The sequence below is a fragment of the Pongo pygmaeus genome, chromosome 2, assembly GCF_028885625.2.
Source record: "Pongo pygmaeus isolate AG05252 chromosome 2, NHGRI_mPonPyg2-v2.0_pri, whole genome shotgun sequence".
Lineage (NCBI taxonomy): Eukaryota > Metazoa > Chordata > Mammalia > Primates > Hominidae > Pongo > Pongo pygmaeus.
In genome coordinates, this window is record NC_085930.1 from 31,957,421 (window position 1) to 31,980,875 (window position 23,455).

The following is a 23,455-nucleotide window of genomic DNA, read 5'->3' on the forward strand; positions in this document are numbered from 1 at the left end:
AGTGCCAGCACAGGGTGCGGGTCCTCTGTATGCTGAGCGCCGGTCCCCTGGGCCCACTTTTCTTTCTCTATACTTTGCCTCTGTGTCTCTTTCTTTTCTCAGTCTCTAGTCCCACCCAACGAGAAACACCCACAGGTGTGGAGGGGCAGGCCACCCCCACTTCATCTTCATTTTACATTTCTTTTAGCATGCTTTGTAATTGGCCTTTAGTGTAAGATTTTAGGCTAATCTGGCTAGAGGTTGGGCTGTGTTTAATGTTTTCTGTACTTGTACATACCAGAGGCCGCAAACCGCTCTATATATATTGCTCTTGTCTCCCCTGTGTTTTTTTTTTTTTTTTTTTGGTTTCCCTAAGAACTCCTCCTCAGAGAGAGTCTGTGTCTTGTGCCTCTTTCAGCTGTAATTCTTTGTTATACTGTGTTCTGTTAGTGTGTTGGTGTGTTGGTAAGGTGTTGGGGTGGGGGGAAGGAACATTCTATAATTTTACAATTAAATCTCAGTCTTTACATGGGCCTGTGTCACTCAGCTGTGACCTTAACAAGTATTTCTTAGCTTTACTTACCACTTATATGAAACAAGGTGGCTAGAAAGAGCTAGAGAGGAGTAGATGCTCTTTTCCCAGTTAGGATAAGGCTCCAGTAATATCTTTTACCTTGGAGGGTGAGCCTTTGTATGGTGATTGCTTTGGGTAAGTCACTTTTTTCCCCTTGTGCCAAAGCTACAAGGGAATCTTTCTTGACTCTACCATAAGAGTCTGGTGGAGTTCCTGAAGGTAAAGCCCAAGAAAGTGGTGGGGGATGGGAAGGCTAACACTGTATTCCTTAGGAGTTTCTCATCCATATGCTCATCTACACTCAGCATATACAATTCATCAAGTTTGCCATATAAGTGTTGCTATAAATTTATTGCTGGGACTTCTGCTCCAGGCAAGCAGATCTTGGTAGTAATTCTGAATTTGCCTGGTTTGGAGGTGACAATTCAACATATGATCTCAGGCCTCTACTAGGCCTGAGAAAGGTCATGGTGTTCAGTATGTTTAATTTTTATCTTATAATGACAGGAGTGAAAACTTCCAAGTTCTTGACATGTTGGAGCTCAAACATTATATGACTTTTCACAGGTAAAAATAAAGTTGATAAGGGGGTTGAAGTATCACTACAAACAACTGGACTACTGTTTATTTAAAAATGTCTTGAAAACCAATTTCCAATTATGAAGTTAAGTGGATAGGGCAATTGAAATGAATAGCAGAGCTTAGCAGGGCTTCCACTGCCAAATTTGGGACAATTTGTGCATTATAACAAATAATAAGTGGAATAAATTATAATACATTAAACAAAGAAGGAATCTCTAATAAACTAGGCCAATAGTTTCAAAGAATTTATTCTGAACCCGGTTACATGACAAGTGAAAACTCAACTGTACTCCTTTGCAATTAATAGCTCTTAATGATACCTCAAAATAGTAATTTCAAGTGTTGAAGAGAAAATGAATGAAAAGCTCTTTTTTATAGAAACATAACTAGTAAACATGGAAGAAATGATGAAATTAGAAAATCATTTGCTGACACTGTAGTAATGATTGATTCAAGCAGTATGAATTCATGGATACCAAAACCATCAGGGTTAGAATCATTGGAGAGCAAGATATTATTCCACAGATTATTTAATCACGAAAAGAAAAGAGCATCTTTACAATGAAGAAATTCAGCAGACATGCCTTAACCAAGTAATCAAGCTAAATTCTCCAAACTGGGATACACTGACATCGTGTACTTCTGATAGGCTGTTCTGTGAAGGACACAGCATCACCTGTGTATTAGTCCTGCCATAAATGTTTCACCTGAATTTAATTATGAGAAAATACTCATTTTAGGGGATAGTGTGTAAAACAATGGTTTGGACTCTAAAAATATTAGTATGATGAAATTTTTTAAAAGCTAGGAACTACTTTAGATTAAAGGGGGATAGACAGACTTGAAAACTAAGTGTAACGTATGATTCTTTATTGGATTCTGAAAGGAGGGGTATGAAAGAAAGATTTCATTGGGACATCTCTGGAAATTTGAATATGTACTGGGTTTAGATAATTGCATTATATCAATGTTAATTATTTTAGTGATACTTATATTGTGGTTTGTGGGAGAATGTTCTCCTTTAAGGAGAGAAATGTTGAAGTATTTGGCAGTGAGTGTCATGATGTCTGCAATTAACTTCCAAACAACTGAATGTTAACAACTAGTAAATCTAATTGAAGGGCCCTTATTGCAACTTTTCTACAGGCTTGATATTTTCAAAATTAGGAAAAAGAACAGTAAATAAAATGAATGATGGTAGTAATGATCACTATAAAATCAAACGCTTTATCCTATGGGTGTTAGTCGTCATACAGAGAAAAAGTTAAGCTCACCTTTGATCAACAAACACATTAGAAAATCTTTTAACATGCTATATGTCAGTTAATAATTTTTGCAAATGAGATCCCAGTTATAGTAAAAAAATCGGCCAACTACACAGAAACATAAAGAATACAGTAGATAGTCCAAAAGTTCTTGCAAAAGACATAGAATTTACAAGGGCTTTGGCATACAGTGGTAGGAAATTAGAAGTAAAGTTTTGGATGCAATAAACTCACATATATTGTATTTATTGCTGCATAAATGTGAAATGTCAAAAATATTAATAACAAATATAAATAATTGCAATAAAATGTCCTCCTACCTTAATTAAGCACTTTCCACAAACTTGTTTTCTTCAAAAGGCTGTCTTTTCACTGTACTGGTTACTCTGACAACATGTGAAATAATGAGAACATACACCTAGTCTTGGCTCTGAAGTTTTCCCTAAATAGGGCATTTTTAACGATGCTTTCTCTCCTGCAAGTGATGGTAAAGTGATTAAAACTATGGCAAAATTCAACATAAAGGTCAGACTGAGTCTTGCCAACTGTTAGAAACTTTCATAGCGTGTGCCTGAGTAATGTTTTTATCCTTCCATATCGCCTCCTCTACTCATGTATTGTGCCAAGCTATAGGGAAAAGTTAGTCAGTGTGTTCATAGACACAGGGGAAAGTAATAAGAGGAAGGGGAATTAACTATCTTATCTATCTGGGATAAAATCCTTCTGTTTTGAGACATGCTTTATAAGTTGCTTCATTCCAATCAGTGTCATTTATAAACTATCATACTTAATAAACAGCAAATGCCACAGTCAGTGCTGTAGTGTAGCCATCCTTACAGGATACAATAATTAGCTCACCTGCAAATGAATTCTTGCCTTTTTTTCCCTGCCAAGCTCCAAGAACAAGGAGTCTGTTTTCAAAAGGCTGTGTCACATTGATAAAAGGGGCAACGGTTTTCAAGGAAGAAGAGGTACCTAGAAAAGAGCAAAGCAGGGGCTGAAGAGCCCTGCCCCTCCAAATGTTGTCCTTTCTTACATGCTCTTTGATGCTGGGAAGTAGGAAGTGAGTGAGGAGGATGGGGAGAGGCAGAAACTAGTGAGAGATTCACATCTTTACCTCCTTGAGACTTACATTCTCATTGCAAGCCACATTTTCTCCTTTTGGAGCAGAAGTATGATTTTTGCATCCCAGAATCTGTAGAAGAAAAGGGCCTGAGCCTGGCTGCAGGAAGCACTAAAGTCCCAGGAATTTTCCTTCCATTTCTGCTCCAGCACAGAGGCTGCTGATGTGGGCTGAGTTAAAGCACGTAGAAACCAAATAGCATCATGTTTTTGAGACATTTCTGATGCTAGTTCCTGTGTCTTAAGGCCCTGGGGTAAAGCTTGAACTTCGGAGTTGAGGCTTTGAGGGTTAAATCCCAGTTTTACGATTAGTTTTTTGTTTGATTTTGAAGTAATTTAACCTCTCGGATTCTCAATATCTCCTGTAAGAAAAAAAAAGTGGACTATAAATCATGCTGCTATAAAGACACGTGAACACGTATGTTTATTGCGGCATTATTCACAATAGCAAAGACTTGGAACCAACCCAAATGTCCAACAATGATAGACTGGATTAAGAAAATGTGGCACATATACACCATGGAATACTATGCAGCCATAAAAAATGATGAGTTCATGTCCTTTGTAGGGACATGGATGAAATTGGAAATCATCATTCTCAGTAAACTATCGCAAGGACAAAAAGCCAAACACTGCATGTTCTCACTCATAGATGGGAATTGAACAATGAGAACACATGGACACAGGAAGGGGAACATCACACTCTGGGGACCGTTGTAGGGTGGGGGGAGGGGGGAGGGATAGCATTAGGAGATACACCTAATGCTAAATGGCGAGTTAATGGGTGCAGCACACCAGCATGGCACATGTATACATATGTAACTAACCTGCACATTGTGCACATGTACCCTAAAACTTAAAGTATAATAATAATAAAAAAAAAAAGAAAAAAAAAGTGGAGATGAGGTATATATACTATTAGCTGTCTCTTAGGTTAGTATGAGGATTAAATGAGAGCGTATCTTAATGGTTCCGCAGCATGTCTTACACTAGTAAGGGCTCAGCGAATGATGACCGGCCACGCACTTCAGCCACTGAGGAATGGCGGGGAGCATCATCTTTTCTTTGACTCTCTTCTTGCGGCCACAGTGTGGGTTATAAACGCTGTGACATTCAGTCCATTCTGGCTTCCTGTAATGTTAACATGAGCACATCATGAACACTGGGCCTATACAAAGTTGTAAAGCAGACAACGCTTGTCTTTAATGTTCTTGTCCTGCTCCTTCCAAAATTAGATTTCATATCCCAGACTCCCTTTTCCCCAACCTTCTTTACAGTCTTGGAGTTTCATGCAGCATGTCCCATACAACCCTCTTTAGGACTTCACTCTCCTATCTCCTATGGTCTCCAGGTTCTGTTTGAACACACCACCTGCTACTCCTATTGACCAATCAGTCCTCTGAGGGTAAGTTCAGTTCTCTTTTCTTATTCTATTCACGAGATTTTTCAGTAACAAAGGATTATGGCCCTAGTGCTCATTAAGTGAGCTGTCTTGGAATTTTATTGTTTTAGAAATTTTAAAAATACATACAATTTGAAAATATTTTTGATATTTGAAATAAAATACCAAACGGTCTTTAAACATTGGGGATATTCTTTGAATGAAATTGTGGAAGACTTTCTAGTTTTTCTAACTTAAAAAAAAAAGCAAAGAAAAATGCAGAATTCTAGATTTAAAATGAAAAAAAATATGAACCATGACTCAATATAACTTGCAGATTCATCATTTCCCGATGGCCACTCCTAACCCTCCCTAATTGTAAATGGTGGCATTATATTTGACTCTATACTTATTCTTTGAAGTCCTCAGATTTTTTTTAAAGTTCTTTGTGTAAGCAGACTATTAGTCCTTGTCAAGAAATACAATTATTTTATAGCTTTCTGAAAATATGTTTCAGTCATGCACACTTGGGCACACAGTTTGGAAGATTCAAATTAAATTTCCCAGTATTTAGTTCATTACAAAGTCAATGCTAACCACCTTAGGAAAACTGGCTTTTCAATACCTTATTATGGTTGTCACATTCTTAAGCTATTAAGTTTCTCCTTACTAAAATCCACTAGTTTTCTAAAAGTGTATGTTTTAAAATTAGTGCGATCATAGCATTTCTTTTATGTAGAGATTCTTGTCATGATGGGGTAATTTTAAGTGGTACTTGGAAGGCCCATTATTGCCTTTTTCTCACCAGGTTTAAGTGTATCTCCATTTTAATGACTTTTTCTGATATATTTATTATGTCAAACCCCAGCACATGATAGTATCCTCCCTTTACTTTATACCAAGATACCCAGTTCCTTCATCCCCAAAAGATTATTCAACATTAAACCGGATGCATTCTTTTGTAACCTATAACTGAATTTTATCCTCTTGGGTACAAAAATTAAAAATAAAAAGTCCCTGACACCTCTTACTGCTTTCCACGTGCCCCAACAACCAAAAAAATGCATAAAAATTTAGATTTTCTTTTCAATTCCTGAATAAATAACTCAAATTCCAGTTTCTTTCTTTCTTTTTAATTATTTAGTAAGACTCTTTGAAGGTACAATAAAACCTCTATTATTAGGACTGCATATTAACTCACTCCACAAGATCTTTTAAGCCCATGACTTTTATCATTTATCCTGAGTTTCCTCTCAAGACTGTGTATTAATGCAAAGAGGAAAAGAGTGAAGCCTCTTTTTTCTTTTCCTGCCTATACTACATGCTCAGGTTTCAAAGCAAGGAGTCACACCAGAAATAAAATAAATGCGGGAAATTTTCCTCTTGGCATTACTTTTCAGAGGCAAAGACTAAATAAATAGTAGCAGAGGTGGAAAGAGCATGACAAATATTTTCACATTATTGAGAAGTCCAAATAGAAAGATGGTCACATTGTGAGTTTTGCTGTATTGAGATTCTGGTAGAAATCTGCATGGAGAACATACATTGGACTGACACCCTTGGGAGAGGCCTCCCTTAAATTCTTCGCAGCTGGACTCTGGAGACAAGCAGATGCTCTACATGCCAAGGACAAGAAAGGAGAGGGAACTACCGAGCTGATTTCTGAGGAAGCTGGCTCCCAACCCAAGCATCAAAATTACAGCCAAGACCCTGATTCTTTGTCACTTTTCCCTGCAGTTTTGAATCAGTAATCATATTCATCTGAGCGTAGATAACACAAAATTATTGCCAGCCAATTTTACTCAATCTTTTATTATTAATTTGCTTAAACTTTCTAAATAAAGGATATTTCAGTTAAGGTTCTGTTGATATTACGCAAAAAATTCAACAGTACTAAAAGCACTGATTTAATTTCCAAATCTTGGTCCTTTAGGAGGTTGAATGAGTTTCTCTTTTCTTTATCCTTTTAGCATAAAGATCAAGACCTACTTTTTAAGGGAGGCCTTTCTTTCTAATAAATACTTGCATCATCTCTAAATAAAAAAATTTGCTTGCTGTATCTCCTGTTCCCTTTAACAACTGCTCAGATGAATGCATTCATGATTATTATATATCTCCCATGACTTTATTACTCTCTAAACTTCTGAAGACTGCTGAGCATGTTCTCTAGTATAAGCCATAAGAGCCTAGAAACATGTTCAACATTTGGTTAATAATTTATCTTAAGGTCTATTGGCTGTTGAACACAAATCACTTTTTTACTCTCACTGCATTATAAAAGATTGTAATTTTTTTATGCAAGATACTATATTGAATTATTAGAAAATTAGTATTTGTACTATAGAGATTAATAAGTCTATTAACTACCACAGTTTAATCTTATTATAAGAATTAGTGGGTGTTGTTTTCTCACCATCTATTTTCATGTCTGTAGGCTACTTTTGGTTTTAGTGTCTAATTAGCCTCTTTTTTATGTCTCCTTATCTGCCTCGGCTACTTTACTAAAGTTCTACAAGGAGATACATGCATTACCTGCCAGCTACACAGAAATATTCTTCAGAATGATAATATTTACTGGGTATTACTATAATATAAATTCTAATTGATGGTTAGAGTTGGAATAAAAACATGAAATACCTTTCACACCTTGCCATGCTCAGGAATTTCAATATGATTAAAAGAACACAGGAATTGAAATTTGCTAACCTACATGCTTTCCAACAAATTGAGTATTCTACTGTGTATCAGCCCCAAGGGCTATCATTCTGACACTTTCTCATCAGAATTAAACTACAAATCCAATAATAATAATAGTAATAATAACTTAGCTAAGTAGGTCAGACTGCTGAGAGCCCTAGCACTAAGTTTATTTATGACTGGGCAAGAATTCTCTACCATGAAAGAATGAAAACGACGTAATAAATCTACCTTGTGCTTATAAAGAAGTGAGTTAATGAAAAAAAGGAGTATATCTCTGATAACGTCACATTGTTCTTTTAACTTAAATCTTGTAACTTTTTTCTCATTTTCTCCCCTCCACTGTACACACATTTTAATGTCATTGGGAAATGTGCCCATTTTTGTTATATCCTGGAACTGTCTAGAGTTCCATTAGTCCATTGTTTATTGTTTTTTTGACTAGGCCAAAACTTAATAGGTTAAACCTTATATATACAAATTGATAGATAATCTCCATCTGTATATTCCATAAGTGTCTCAAACTTAACTCACTCTCTTCCTGCTCCTATCAATTGCCAAGGGGCCAAACTCAGAATTTCAGAAATGTTACCTCTTTTCATACAGTCAACAAGTCCTATTAATTTCATTTTGAAGCTGTAATTTGATTCCATTATCTCCTTTTTACTCATACTCCTTCTCTGCCATACTTCTCTGCCAACGAATTGATTGTTCAGTCTCCAGTCTCCTTAGTTTTCATGTATTTTTCATCCTGCCACCAGAGTTTTCTTCCTACAAGGCAAATCTAATCAAACTATTCTGCTCAAAAACCTCCAATAGCTTCCCTTTATGTACAGAATAAATTTTAAAAATTATTAACATGAAATTAAGACCTGGCTTGTGACTGATTTCAGTTTACCTCCATGTTGTTTTAAATGAGATTTAGTATCATAATGTGATTAAGAATGCAGGTTTTAGATTTTAAAAGCCCTAAGTTTAAACTCTGACTCCCACATTTTCGAGCTAAGGGACCTTGGAAATGGTTCTTAACTTTTGCAATCTGTTTCTTTATATATTGAAAATGGAAAGAAAAATGCCTACCTTACATATTTTTTGTGAGAATTAAATTAGATAACCTACATAAGGGTATATAATAAACATTGAATATATAGCAATCATTACTATTTTTTAACTTTTTGACTTTATCTACTCCTATCACCACGCCCCGCCCTATACCTTGGAGCTATCCTGTACCTGAGGTAGCAAACGGATTTCATTACCCAAGCCAAATTGGTGAAGAGGTAATGTTTGTTTCTTGAGCCCTACACTAAGAAGATTCTGAGGCAAATCAGACTTAGCAGGAAACATTGTTGAAATAGATTTGCAGAGTCTGCCATTGGGCACAGAAAAGAGTGTTAGTTGCACTGATACTGTATACTACATTGCAGCTAATTTGGAATACATGTGGTCCCTTGTATCTCCTACATCCATAAATTTATCTTCTGCTTCACCTGTCCAAAATATTTTATTGTTCTCTCATTTTCCCTTCTACCTGTCAAAATCTTACTCATTCCTTAAGACCCATATCAAATGTACCCCTTGTTATAAACCTGCCCTCCCTGGGTACTACTAACTTCAGTTTATGTCTCTGTTATAACTCTTCCTGCAGCCTGAGTTGAATTATAACTCTCTGTATATATTTCAGGTTTCTGCATCTTGAAGGTAAGGACTACTGCTCATTTACCTTTGTTTGCGCTGGTACACCAAGGGCAGTGCTTGCAATAGACCAAAAACAGCAACAACAAAAACTTATGGAGCCCTACTTAGTGTCAGGCTTTGTTGTAAGCAATTCTCATACATATGAACTCACTTAATCCTCACAACACCTCCAGGAGTTACATTACCCTATTTACAAAGGAGGAAATGAGAGGTAGAAGGTGAAGTATCTTGCCCCAGCTCACAAAAGTAGTTACTGGTAGCAGACTGTCCTCTCAATCACTACACTTGTACACCTTCTTAAGGAATGTATTATGTTTATTGAATTGAAGTTTTGTAAAATTTTTTATTTGAATTGAAAATATATTTTGATGTTATGATCTTCATTTAAATGTTTTATTTGTAGACAAAATGCATGGCCAGTTACATTGCAAATGCCCACTCTAAATGTATATGTGAGAAATACCATACTGTAAACACAAAGGGGTGTTGAGTGCAAACGTTGCAGTAGAGGCTGTTTGCTGAAATTCTGTATCATCTATATTGTATGTATGTTTCAGTTCAAGTTATTAATAGATATGCTAGTGCTTTATTTCATGTTGAATATTTTTCTTAAAATAAAAATATTTTTTCAAAAATCTCTAAAATGCTTTACAGGCACAAATTTAATGTCAAAAATTTGTACTGTGAGATTATTGGAACCTGGCCAGAGATGCAACCAAACTGAGAAGCGAAATGGTGCTCATAAGTGCCAAGTTAAGCCACGTAAAACCTGTGACGTCTTCATCTTAATCAAGCATGCATATCCACATGTGGAAACCTTAAGGGGCAAAGGTGTCAAATTTAACTTGGACTTTGCAACTCTCCCTTTCCTAATATGGATATTTTCTTCTACTTATCATGGGCCAAGTCTCATGCCTTTGGAGTCTCCGGTCTCCTCACAGGAGTTTATGCCTTTGCGCTTCCCCCCACCAAAATTGAATAACCAAAGAAATAGGTCTAGGTGGGATATTTGCTATGTTCCTCTGGTTCTCTTAAGTGAATTGTGATGGTCTACTAATGACAGAGCCAGAGATATTCCTGAATAACAGATAGGGATGAGATTATGGACTTATCTTAGAAGGAGGACTCAGCCAGAGTCTCAGTCTATCTAGCAATCTAGACTTTTGCTTAGAATCTCGATCTAAGCCTTCAGGAGAATCTCAGGCATATTAGATTAGGGAGCATGCTAATGAACACATCTTAGTTTAACATTAGTCACATATATCTTGAAGACAATTGGAGTTTCCTATACCATATATGTATGCCCTAACTCTGTTTGCCTTTTTTTTGTTTAATAGGTGTTAATATTTCACTTTTTAAAATGCCCTACATTTGAAGGGCAACTGTAGTCCTAAAGATCCAACTAAAATAATCACGAACCTTCAGAAAGTAACCAAATACAGACCGTTTAAATGAATTTGCATTTATGTAAATTGACTCATACATATGTTTCCTGCCCTTGAGATTAAAAAGTCACCCTGTAAGATCTCCATGCGCAATGATTCTTGGGGCAGCCCTGACATGTTGTAGTGAGCCTCATGCACTCTCTCTCCTCCAGTCACAGATTCTTTTCTTTGACCTATTACAGAAGTGTTGGATGTCTCTGCCTTCTATAGTGCACTGACTCAGTAGGAAACAACTGCATAAGCTAAAATAAATTTGGCCTGATTTGGGAAGTGCTAGCATGGTTTTTCCACCTTAAAAAATATTTCATAACAAGACTTCTAAGTAACTGTCTGCTCCCAGTCACTATCTTTCATCTAACTTTCTTTGCATCTCAGCACGTTCCTAGGAAGCACTTGAAAAATCTTGTGATTAAAAAAATAGATACTTAGAAGAGTTCTTACAATTGGAGAGCTCTCTGTTCTTGGTGGCTAGGGCTTCACGTTTCCAGCTATTATCTCATTTGTTCACATGCTCCTTTCTGTCAGAAAAAGAGCAAGTATATACAAGAAGTAGGAACGGAGTGGCAGCTCAGCATTTGTGTTTCCAGTTTCAGACTCCTACGCATTGCTTGAAATTAGTCTAGAACTTCAGGTGGTCACTCCAAATATGAATTCACTGACTGGATATAATCCTAGTCATGCTAAACCTCCTCTCTTGTGAATGTTTACCTGGTGATATTTTTTGAGAGATTAATAAATGTTAATGACCTCACCAGAGAGTTCTTTCCAAATGAAAATTGTACTCCCTTGGAAATTGCCAACTGCTATCTTGGAGAATTTTTTATAAGATTGCTAATTTGAAGAAAGATTTTGATTTAGGTAATAAAAGGAAGAGGGATCCTAATAACCTATCTCTAAGGACAAGAATATACTTAATTTATTAGTATAGTCTATGAAGCAATTAAACTAAAAGAGTTCTACTTTCTTCTTAATAGCTATTTCAGATTTGCAAATTTTCAAATTTCTATTTTGTAGGAAACATTATGTTCAGATTCACTTTTTACATATGTAAAGGAATTCACTGATGACTAGGAAGCAGAATTAAAAATTAGAAATTTTATATGGTTTTCCCCTACTTCTGTTATGTTTTGTTTAATCTCCATCATTTAGCACTGTGCCAAGTATAAAGTACTTATGGGAAATAGAGTAAATACTTAGTATTTATTGGATAAATGGATGTGCTATGACCTAAATGTTTGTGCTCCAAAAAATTCACTTAACCCCCAAAGTGACGATATTAGGAGATGGGCCCTAATTGGGGGTAATTAGTTATGAGGGTGCAGCCCTTATGAATGGGATTGGGGTGTTATAAAAGAGGCCTAAGGGAGCTTGTTTGCCCCTTTCACCAAGTGGGGATGCAACATGAAGGCAGCATCCATGAGGAATGGGCTCTCACAAGACACAAAATCTGCTCGTGTCTTAATCCTGAAATTTGCAACCTCTAGAACTGTAAGAAATACGTGTTTCTTATTCCTAAGCCAGCCAGTTTGTGGCATTTTTCTTATATCAGCCCAAGAAGACTACTATGGTCTGAGTGTGTCCCCCAAAATTCATATATTGAGACTTAATGAGCAATGTGAGAGTATTAAGAGGTAGAGTCTTTAAGAGGTGGTTATGTCATGAGAGCAGAGCTCTCATGGATGGGTTTACTGCCCCTATAAGAGGACTTCAGGGAGTTGGTTTGTTCTCTTCCCTCCCTTCTGCCATGTGAAAACATCTAGAAGGCCCCTATCTATGAGGAATGGTCCTTCACCAGACACTAATCCTGCCAGTGCCTTGATTTTCGGACTTCCCAGCCTTTAGAACTATGAGAAAATAAATTTTTATTATTTATAAATTATGCAGTCTTAGGTATTATGTTATAGCAGCACAAATGGACAAAGATAGTTACTAATACAGAATGGACTTATACATTTAGTTTTCAGTACAATCTAGGTGGCCACTTTAGCCATGTTCATTCCTGTTGTATGTGGCTATCATTGATTGATTCATTCCATTGGTAAAATGGATAAAATAACATTTCCAAACATTGTATATTTTGTTTCATATTGCTTGCCTCAATTTGAATACTAAGGTAGTTTGTGGTAAAGGTGCTTATGATTGTCCTTAGTGTGTTTCCCAAATTATTTTTAGTTCTCTTAAGCACTTGGTAGATCTGTACTTCCGGGTGGTGTGGTGTGAGTTGCTTTGGCAATGGAATATAAACATAAGAGGCATGTATTTATTTCTGATGGAGGCTAAAGGGCTAGTGTATGACTTGCCATGCTTTCTCTCTTCCTTTGCCTTAATATTTTGCCATGTTCTAGATACTGGCTGTTTCATCAGCCATGTCTAGGAGTGAAGAGAAGTCAGATTGGAGCCCCAGGTCAATTTTCTATAAATATAAAGGATTTTTTTTTTATTGCAGTGTAAGCGAACTCATCCTGACTGAAAACCAAAGAAAGAGTGTTTCTGGAATCAAGAATTGATTAGTAACACTAAATGTTGAAGAGCAGTTAATGACTATAGGACTAAATAATGTCTATTGAATTTGGCTACAGTGAAACCATTTTTTAAACTTTCTTCATTTTAATGAGAATAGTTTCTATAGAGTGATAAGTGTGAAACCGACTATAAGTGGTTGAAGAGTAAGTGAGAAGTGAGAAAGTAAAAAGAGTGATTGTAGAAAAATCAGGAAGATTGTCTGTGCAAGTGAGAAGAAAATTGACTTGGTACTTAGAGAGAAATGTAAAAATCAGAAATGTGATTTTCCTTAAAGGTGAAAACTTAAAACATGTTAAAATGTTGACAAGTAGGGGGCAATAGAGAGTGAAGGGAGGAAAAAGCAAATAATAAAAAGAGCAGAGGCCCTGAGGAAGCAGAAAAAAAAGAATGAAATCCAGTGTCTAGGCAGAAGCATTAGTTAAAAAAAAATAAAAATTAAAAGCCCCTCTTTCACCCTCGTAAGAGGAAAGGAGCAAAGATGTAGTGGCCAGAAGTTGGAAGATGTGGAGACCTTTGCTGGTTGGGAAATCCAAGGTGACACTGTCTGCTGAGGATGAATGAGGAGATGGCACGTCCATAGATTGAGGAGAGTAGAAGTTTTTGAAGAACAGGACACATTTGGGATATGACAAGTGAATATGAAAATTCCGTTACTAAGACTCAGTATGTTTTCATTTTTAATGTAAAATCAAGGAACAGGGAGAAGAATAATGCCACGGACAAAAATAAAGACTCATGCCTGGATATTGCCAATAAAATGAACTGGCTACATTAAAATATCCCACTCTTAAATGTATATACTTGGCCCCAAGATAATTGTATTATTTTATCTTCAAAGTTATAAAGTATTGCATAGAATGTCTATTGAATTTGGCTACAGTGAAACCATTTTTTAAACTTTTTTCATTTTAATGAGAATAGTTTCTATAGAGTGATAAGTGTGAAACCAGACTATAAGTGGTTGAAGAGTGAGTGAGAAGTGAGGAAGTAAAAAGAGTGATTGTAGAAAAGTCAGGAAGTTTGTCTGTGCAAGTGAGAAGAAAATTGACTTGGTAATGCTAAGACAGGGCAGTAGAGATCTTTCCATACCCTTTTTCTGTTGAAAGTTACAACAAAAAAATCAAAGAGTTAAAGAAACAGTAACATAAACCCCATGCTTAATCAAACACAAAGACATCTACAATCCTAAATTATAACATTTAAATAAAGAAAACAGATGGAGGAATTATGAAGATCTTAGCAGGAAAAAAAATAAAACGTCCAATTCAAGTACCTGTATATGGTGGAGAAAGTGGAGATAACTGATAAAAAGTAAATCAATTCACCACATAGGATTTCAAGAAAGGCTCAGCAGTTAGGAGCATGAAGAACTGCAAAAGGTGTAAGTTAGGCAGGTGGCTGAAAATAGAGATTTGAAAGCCTAGTTATTAGGACCCAGGTGCCCACCCTAACGCAGCATCAGGTGGCTGCCTCCCTTCTACAGCTCCAGGAGGAATTTGCTTTGAGACAGTGAATCAGCAAGACTCCAGATGCTGAAGCACCAAGCCCAAAGGAGGACAGCCACAAAGCAATGGATTGAAAATGAAGATATTATGTGTAAGTCTACACAGTAACTAGTGAAACCCTAAATTCTTCTCAAACCTACCACCTGACCATTAGCAGTGAGGAGCCTCCAGGAAAAAGGTTAGAGGAGACGTAAAATTGATATACAAGTATTGACATTTGTAACATCTGAAAACAAAATACCGGTTTTTTAATCCAATTGCTTTTAAGAAAGTTCACTGACTGGCATGCCGTATCTATGCACAGAGAACTCCAATCAGCTTTTTTGGTTCCTGACTCTTGCAGAAGACCTAAAGATTAACACATATTGAAGGAAATCCACCACTGTAGGAGAGAAAGGTCAAACAAAGCACAACAAACCTAATAAAAGGAAGTTGGAGGAAACAGAGATAATGCAGAGAAAAAAAAAATTTAAATACAGTAACATTTAATACTTTCAGATAATGAAGATGTTGTAGCCTTGAAATAAAGACGTGATAAAAACAGAAAAAGTAAAAAAATAAAATAAAATAAAAAAGAAATTTAAGTTAAAACAGCTGAATTTTTATTTTTTAAAATACTTTCTATAATAGCTTTTGGGGTACAAGTGGTTTGGGGTTACATGGATTACATGGATGAATTGCGTAGTGGTGAATTCTGAGGTTTTAGTCCACCCAACAACCAAATGGTGTACATTGTATCCAACATGTAGTTTTTTTATCCTTCACTTTCCTCCCACCCTTCTCCTTCTGAGTCTCCAAAGTCCATTATATCACTCTGTATGCCTTGGTGTAAAACAGCTGAAATTTTAAAGAAAATTCCTAGAATATTTAAAAGATAAGATCAAGAAGATGACCCAGAAATCAGCCTTAAAAGGCAAAGAGAAGGAATATTGAAATAAAACAGATATGGATATGGGAACATCAGTATACAACTAGTAGGAATTGAGTGAAAAACTCATGCCTGTTATCCCAGCACTTTGGGAGGTCGAGGCGGGCAGATCACGAGATCAGGAGATAAAGACCATCCTGGCCAAAATGGTGAAACCCTGTCTCTACTAAAAATACAAAAATTAGCCGGGCATGGTGGCACGTGCCTATAGTCCCAGCTACTTGGGAGGCTGAGGCAGGAGAATCGCTTAAACCTGGGAAGCGGAGGTTGCAGTGAGCTGAGATCGTGCCACTGCACTCCAGCCTGGGTGACAGAGCAAAACTCCATTAAAAAAAAAAAAAGAAGTAAATTATCAAAGAAATAATAGAAGAAAAACATCTGTAATTGAAGGATATAAAACCATAGATTAAAGAGTTTAAGTATGCTCACACAATGAATGTGGAAAAAAACAAACCAAAATCCATCCAGAAAAAAATCTAGTGAATGTAACTACAGTACTCCATTATTTCCTAGACAATGAAAGTGTCTGTTACTAGAGTATATACTGGTGAAAAAATACTGTTCTCAGTGTAATTATTGTTATTCTCAGCAACTTCCTTTACCTGAAATAATTTTCTTCACTAATTACGATTTCTTAATTTATCCTAATGCTTCAACACTTCTAGTTCTTATTCCATAAATAGAAATTGACTGTTTCCAGAGAGTACTGGCCTCCCTGTCCAATGTGCTGAATCCTGCTCAGAACAAACATTAATATCTAGTCTGCTTATTTGGGTCTGGCATCCATAACTCGTTCTAACATAAATTAGTTGCCAAATTTTAAAACATCCTAATTCCACGGATTCATATTCAAGCTTGAGAAATTCTTACAGCTCCCAACTTCATCAGATTTTGACCTCTGAAATCATTCACTTTCTTAAAAATCTCATTTCCTGAGAAGGTTCTGAATTTTTTTCAAATTGGCTGTATATTCGGATTACTGAAAAATAGGTGCAAAGGAATTGACTCTGTATTTTTTCTTATTATTTTAAAAATTTTGACTTCAATAATATCTACAACAGCAGAGACATTGTCTTTTGTAGAAAACCTCTTCCCACATCATATTCTTAAAGTTATAGTACTCAACAATGCATTTGTAACATGAAAACCTTTAGCTCACAACTTCTGTATTTCAAACTTAGCTGCTTTTCATTTACTTTCTATTGGTATCAGGTAAGCATTAAAAACCCTATGTCTTAGTTGGTTTTCTGCTGCTATAACAGAATACCACAGTCTAGGTAATTTATAGTGAACAGAAATTTATTGTCTCATGTTTCTAGAGGCTGGAATGTCCGAGATCAAGGGGCCAGCATATGGCAAGGGCTTATGTACAGTATCATTCCATGGCATGTGGGCAAAGAGAGAGAGAGACACATACACATAAGAGGGCCAAACATGTCCCTTCATAAAGATACTATTCCCTTGATAACAAGCTCACTATTGTAATAGCATCATTAATTCATTCATGAAGGCATATTCTTCATGGTCTAATAATCTCTGACTAGGTCCTGCTTCTCAACACTATTGCATTGGGGATTAGGTTTCCAACACATGCGTTATGCTGTGTTGGATGGGGATGTCCATTTAAACCATAGCACCCTACCACTAAAGAAGATGGAAGAGAAGACATTCTTCATCACAGTCATCTGAGGCTATTCTAGAATATTTATCACAATGATGTAGTAGAATTTATTTCCCTCAAGTCTTCTTTATGTACACTGTCTGACTCCAAGTTTTAATACTTTTATATGTGCTAAAAATTTATCTGTCACATCATAAGGTAGTTATTGGCCATGAAATCCAGCATAGAATTCTGTGTCTGGGCTTTTTAGTTGACATTTAAGATATTAAAAAATATTCTATGATTTATATGTCTTACCTTCTGATTTTGAGTTTCTAGAAGTGAAAGAACTTAGACTCTTTTCTTTAATCTAATTAATTTAGAAAGTTTATAAAAATTCTTAAATATGTAAATATCTATTCCCCTTCTAGAGAAAACTACTAGCATTAAAAGTATCTGTAAGTTTTGAAAACTAGGAAACATAGAGCCTACCACATACTACCACATAGTAGGATGTCAATTTCTTATCATGTAGTGAATGACTGGAGGAGAAAACCACATTAAATAAGTGCATAAATTAAATTATTCAAACGTAATTCCTGCTTGTCAGTAGGTCCATAATGGCATTTAAAGATCAGAGATTCTCCACCTAATATTTACTGTGAGGGGAAAAAAGGAGTAGAAGTGATTTATATAGAAGATTATTAACAAATGCAACTGAAGAGAGCACAGCTTTACCAGTTGGTGGGTATAAATGATATTTCATTTACATAAATACCCAGCTCTTCACAATTCTGAGTAGACTCCAGAACTTTCTAATTAATGACTTCAACACCATCCCTTAATAAGCCACCTGAGGTTTCAGGTTGTTTCCATTTTTTTTTCACCATGGTCTCCCATTCAGCAGCCTTGACACTGCCTCTGCTTTGTCTTCCTCTATCAATCACAATTTCCACAGATATTTTCTATTGGTGGTGGCTATCATTTGGATATGTGACTCTTCAACCTCATGTTGAAATTTGATCTCAGTGTTGGAGTTAGGGCCTAAGAGGAGGTACTTGGGTCATGAGGACAGATTTTATAAACTGCTGGGTGACATCCTCCCTCCTGTTAACGTGTGAGTTCTTACTTTTTTTCCATGACATCCGGTTGTTAAAAGGAGCATGCACCTCTGTTCTCTCTCTCTCTTGCTTCCTCTATTCCTATGCGATCTCTGCACATATCAACTCCCCTTCCCCGTCTTCCATGATGCACATATCAGCTCCCCTTCCCCTTCTGCCATGAGTGGAAACAGTCTGAGACCCTCACCAGATGTCTAATCCTGAGCTTTTCCAGACATCAGAAACATAAGCCAAATAAACCTTCTTTATAAATTGCTCAATCTCAGGTATTCCTTCATAGCAACATAAAATGGACTAAGACAGTGGCTACACTATACTAAGCTCCCAGTCTACCAATGCTGTCCTATCATCTGTGTCAGAGTAATCTGATTGTGGGTGGGGAAATGTTAAGAAGAAGAAACACTATTCCCCAAAAATATGTTGCATTTTTGTTTTCATGCCTTCAAAAGAAGTTAAATTTATCTATGTCTGATATGGTTTGGTTGTGTCCCCACACAAATCTCGTCTTGAATTGCCACATGTGGTGAGAGGAACCAGATGGGAGGTAATTGAATCATGGAAGCAGGTCTTTCCCGTGACATTCTCGTTATAGTAAATAAGTCTCATGAGACCTGATGGTTATTATAAGGGGGAGTTTTCCTGCACAACCTGTCTTCTCTTATCTGCTGCCATGTGAGATGTGCCTTTCACTTTCCACCATGATTGTGAAGCTTCCCCAGCCACGTGGAATTGTAACTCAAACAAACCTCTTTCTTTTATAAATTGCCCAGTCTTCAGTATGTCTTTATCAGCGGCATGAAAACAGAATAATACAGTAAATCGGTACCTGTAGAGTGGGGCGTTGCTGAAAGGATACCCATAAATATGGAGGCAACTTTGGAACTGCGTAACAGGCAGAGGTTGGAACAGTTTGGAGGGCTCAGAAGAAGACAGGGAAATGTGGGAAAGTTTGAAACTTCCTAGAGACTTATTGAATGGCTTTGACCAAAAGCCTGATATGGATAGAGATATGGACAATAAGGTCTAGGCTGAAGTGGTTTCAGATGGAGATGAGAAACTTGCTGGGAACTGGAGCAAAGGCGACTCTCATCATGTTTTAGCAAAGAGACTGGCAGCATTTTGCCCCTGCTCTAGAGATTTGTGAAACTTTTAACTTGAGAGAGATGATTTAGGGTATCTGGCAGAAAAAATTCCTAAGCAGCAAAGCATTCAGGAGGTGACTTGGGTGCTGCTAAAGGCATTCAGTTTTATACGGAAAGCAGAGTATGAAAATTTGCAGCCTAACAAAGTGATAGAAAAGAAAAACCCATTTTCTGAGAAGAAATTAAAGCTGACTGCAGAAATTTGCATAAGTAACCAGGAGCCAAATGTTAATCCCCAATACAATGGGGAAAATGGCTCCAGGGCATATCAGAAGTCTTCATGGTAGCCCCTCCCATCACAGGCCCAGAGGCCTAGAAGAAAATGGTTTCATGTGTCGGGCCCAGGGCCCCCGTGCTGTGTGCAGTCTAGGGACTTGGTGCCCTGCATCCCAGCCACTCCAGACATGACTAAAAGGAGCCAAGGTACAGCTCAGGCTTGCTTCAGAGGGTGGAAGTCCCAAGCCTTGGCAGCTTCCACGTGGTGTTGAGCCTGTGGTTGCACAGAAGTCAAGAACTGAGGTTTGGGAACCTCCGTCTAGATTTCAGAAGATGTATGGAAATGGCTGGATGCACAGGAAAAAGTTTGCTGCAGGGGTGGGGCCCTCATGGAGAACCTCTGCTAGGGCAGTGCAGAAGTGAAATGTGGGGTCAGAGCCCCCACAAAAAGTCCCTACTGGGGCACCACCTAGTGGAGCTGTGAGAAGAAGGCCATTGTCCTCCAGACCCTGGAATAGTAGATCCACCAATAGCTTGCACCATGCCCCTGGAAAAGCCACAGACACTCAATGCCAACCCATGAAAGCAGCCAGGAGGAGGGCTATGCCCTGCAGAGCCACAGAGGCAGAGCTGCTCGAGATCATGGGAACCCATCTCTTGCAATAATGGGACTTGAACATGCAATATGGAGTCAAAGGAGATCATTTTGAAGCTTTAAGATTTGACTGCCCTGCTGGATTTTGAACTTGCATGGGGCCTGTAGCCCCTTTGTTTTGACCAATCTCTCCCATTTTGAATTGTTGTATTTATCCAATGCCTCTACCCCCACTGTATCTAGGAAGTAGCTACTTGCTTTTGACTTTACAAGCTTATAGGCAAATGGGACTTGCCTTGTCTCAGATGTGACTTTGGACTGTGTACTTTTGAGTTAATGCTGAAATGAGTTAAGACTTCGGGGGACGGTTGGGAAGGCATGATTGGATTTGAAAGGTGAGAACATGACATTTGGGAGGGGCCAGGGCAGAATGATATGGTTTGGCTGTGTCCCTGCCCAAATCTCATCTTGAATTCCCATGTGTGGTGGGAGGGGCCAGGTGGGAGGTAGTTGAATCATGGGGACAAGTCTTTCCCATTCTGTTCTCTTGATAGTGAATAAATCTCATGGGATCTGATAGTTATTATAAGGGAGAGTTTTCCTGCACAAGCTCTCTTCTCTTGTCTGCCGCCATGTGAGATATGCCTTTCACCTTCCACCATGATTGTGAGGCCTCCTCAGCCATGTGGAACTGTAAGTCCAGTAAACGTCTTTCTTTTGTGAATTACCCAGTCTTAGGTATGTCTTTATCAGCAGCATAAAAACGAACTAATACAAAGCCTTACGCAGTTTAGCATGAAACTCTCTTATTATGGGTTCAAAAATACTTGATCAGAACTGAAGATAGGGTAAAGGAAACTTTTATGTTTCCCCCTTTTATTACTTTTATATTCACCTTTCTTCTTCTCAGACCCTCCTTTACACAAACACTTTCTTTGTCAGCAACATCTACAAAAGTTCGTATGCACATTATATTCAAGCAAATTCTCAGGAGTTCACAACTCAATCATAGTCTTCAATTTGGACTCAGCTAAGACATTTTAATATATAAAAAAGGAGACAAAATGTAGAATCAGTGTGTGGTTTTGTGGGCTGAACTGTGTCCCCACCCCCAAATTCATATTTTGAAGTCCTAACTCTTAGTTAAATGACGTAATTATGGAAGCCTCTAATCCGATATAACTGATGTCCTTAAAAGAAGAGGAAATTAGGACACAGACATGTACATGTACAGAGGAAAGACCACGTAAAGACACCAGGAAAAGACAGCCATCTGCAAGCCAAGCAGAGAGGCCTCAGAAGAAACAAACTGCCAACCCCTTGATCTCAGACTTTTAGCCTCCAGAAGGGTAAGAAAATAAATTCTGTTAGTTGCAATACTTTGTTTAGCAGCCCTAGCAAATGAATACTTGTGGCATGAAATTTAAAGCAGAAGAAGGAAGGAGGGAGGGAGGGAGGGAGGGAGGGAGGGAGGGAGGGAGGGAGGGAGGGAGGGAGGGAGCGAGATAAGGAAAAAAGTAAAGTAGGGCAGTATAAAGTTTTATCTCTTAAGAATTTTTTTCAGTAATCTCAGTTTTAAGGATTTTAATTAGACAAAAACTCACAGAACTGGAAAAGATATGAAGCATTTCCCTTTTTTTCAACTCATTTTTCAATTAAAGAATTGAAGGCTCAGAGACATGAAGCTCCAAGTTCAATCAGTGAAAAGAAAGCCAGGTACCCAATTGTAGAAATAGAGCATTGTTAAAAACTCAGGAGGAAAGTCCATGTCACTTCCAGGGGCATGGTGATTAGAAAGGCAGAATTTGGCTGACGTGGTGGCTCATGCCTGTAATCCCAACACTTTGGAGGGCCAAGGCAGGAATTGAAGCCAGGAATTTGAAACCAGCATGGACAACAACAAAGTGAGACCCAATTCAAAATAAACAAATAAATAAAATAAAGAAAGAAAAAAAGAAGAAAGAAAGGTTTTTTAAAAAAGAAAATGAAGAATTTTTAAAAACATCTTGGTATCAGGATATCAGAAAGATGGCCTCACAGAGAGGATGGCTGATAGTCCCACTTCTTTGAATGATACAATTTTGTCAACCAACTAAACTCCTCTGACTCTTCCTCCTACTTGTTCTTTCCTTCCACTGATTTTCCCTACATTCCAAATTTAGAAAGAGATACATTTTTAAAATCACTTGTTTATGAAAAAGGGAGAGTTACATGGGATGGCTTTGGGTAGCTGAACCCAAGGAAACCTAGTTACCCATTTTAATGAGTGCCCACCCCAAATGACATAAATTAAACTAAGAGCAAACTGTAGGAGTTGTCTCAGAAGCTTTAGGAAATGCGGAAGTGACAGCAGGTAAAGATTCTCCTCTAAATCTCTGTTCCAAAGGTCATAATGGGAAAGAAAATCAACATTTTTTAACAACAAACCTTTTTATATACTGTCTTCCAAAGCTTAATATATACGTCTGGTGAAACAAGGTCATTTGTGTCTGCTCTGCCCATTGTCTCAATTATAGCTGTTTTAGGATTTGCTTCACAAAAAAGGTAAACAGGTTTTGGTTCAGAAAACAAAAAGCTCCTTTGTTTTCCAGGGAATGAGATGCTGAGGTAATCCACTACATTCATGGAACCTTCCCCAAGGGAGAAAATGGCAGGTTTTCCACCAAGAAATAATTGCTTTTAGAATGATAAGAAAGGAAGTTAGTTACTCTTGCATAAGTGCATCTGTCCTGACTGGCTGTAATTTTTGTTTTTAGTTTGCTCTTTTAGGTCAGATGGTATAAATCATCATATTCAGACAGTTTAATGTTGTTCAGCTACAGTTTGATTTTCTGGCATACTAAATCTAAGTGTTAAAATAAATTGGAGCCAAGTTTTACATTGAAACAAAGTCATAAAACTCTACATATTTGAAAATGAGTTGATTGCTTAACAGCTTGAAAAGACTTAATATTGACCTTGTCTATTGTTTCCTATAGAATAGTATCTACATTAATGTCAAATTCCGAAAAGCAAAACTAAATGAGTCTAATATGAACTACATATTAATTCATACACACACACACACACACACACACACACA

General features: G+C 37.3%; 1 long non-coding RNA gene across 1 annotated transcript in view; it reads right to left on the reverse strand.

The window, feature by feature from the left end:
* Positions 1 to 343: 343 nt before the first annotated feature.
* LOC134739148 (uncharacterized) overlaps positions 344 to 23,455 on the reverse strand; it is a 233,160-nt gene continuing 210,048 nt past the window's right edge. The window contains exons 3-4 of the long non-coding RNA XR_010125666.1: positions 4,511 to 4,653; positions 344 to 3,884 (exon numbers count right to left, since the gene is read on the reverse strand). This is a non-coding gene — a long non-coding RNA (uncharacterized LOC134739148). The remainder of the gene's footprint in view (positions 3,885 to 4,510; positions 4,654 to 23,455) is intronic.